Below are 1,038 nucleotides of genomic sequence, written 5' to 3' on the forward strand. Positions count from 1 at the left end.
TCAGGGGTACGACATAGGTAGAGTGAGCGAGAAAAAGAATCAAAGTAGTAAGATATATGTATACAGTTCGTTATGCGGGCTTGGTGCGGGGCTCCTTCACTAGGTACTTTATATTGTTATTTCTTTTTCAGTTATATGGTTATGTAGGTACTTATATGATCACCTAGTAATAATAATTTATAGACTCTAACAGAAATTGTTATCGTCCGATCGTCGTCGATCACAAGCGCGACGACACAAACTAAAATAGTAAATATTACCAGAAACCTAAATATAGGTAATAATAAAAATAATTTCTAAAACATAAAAAAACATATCTAGATAAATTACAGTAGATGACTGGAGTTTTCATCTAAGATAGATAAATAGATAACATTTAGATTTTTATCTAGATAAGATAATAGATAATTAATATATTTATCTAGATAAGTCTCAACACTGTAAATATGTAGCATCATTCATCACTGTTTTTTTTATTGCTTATATAATATTATTATAATTTTTCGTGTCAAGTTATGTCTCTAAAATGTAAAAACCATGTCTTATTGCATAAGAAGATGTTATAAAATATTATGGCATAATAATATGTAAATTTAATATTATAGATAAAATTTCGCTCGCAATATTATTCGTCTGCGGGCCACCGATATACGTACATAATAATATTGTTATTTATTATAAATTAATATAAATAATTATGGTACATAATATTTTGCTCGCAGCCCGCCTGCCGATTTACTCACCTACCCATAATATATTATGTGTATTGGTTTACATTATTGGACCGCATCTGCAGGATTTGTTCGGTCCAGACGTCCAGTCTCCGTCCGAGCTCCCCCGAACTATTTTATTATTATTATTATTGTATACCTATACCTACATATATATTAATATAATACAAGACGAATATAATGTATAATAATAACGTGTGTGTGTCTGAGCGCCCGTTGACCTTAAGAGGACGTGTCACGGAAAAAAATCGATCGAAAAATTCCTTTAAAAACATGTTTTGCCGGATCAAATAATATGGGTTACTGA

At 30.5% G+C, this 1,038-nt stretch overlaps 1 protein-coding gene across 1 annotated transcript in view; it reads left to right on the plus strand.

Moving 5' to 3' along the window:
• The window catches only part of Clpp (ClpP caseinolytic peptidase, ATP-dependent, proteolytic subunit homolog), a gene marked incomplete at its 3' end in the record, with an annotated part of 30,101 nt that extends 29,965 nt beyond the window's left edge, over positions 1-136 (plus strand). The window contains 1 exon segment of the mRNA NM_001162009.1: positions 104-136.
• Positions 137-1,038: the final 902 nt, after the last annotated feature.

Source organism: Acyrthosiphon pisum, chromosome A2, assembly GCF_005508785.2.
Source record: "Acyrthosiphon pisum isolate AL4f chromosome A2, pea_aphid_22Mar2018_4r6ur, whole genome shotgun sequence".
Taxonomy (NCBI): domain Eukaryota; kingdom Metazoa; phylum Arthropoda; class Insecta; order Hemiptera; family Aphididae; genus Acyrthosiphon; species Acyrthosiphon pisum.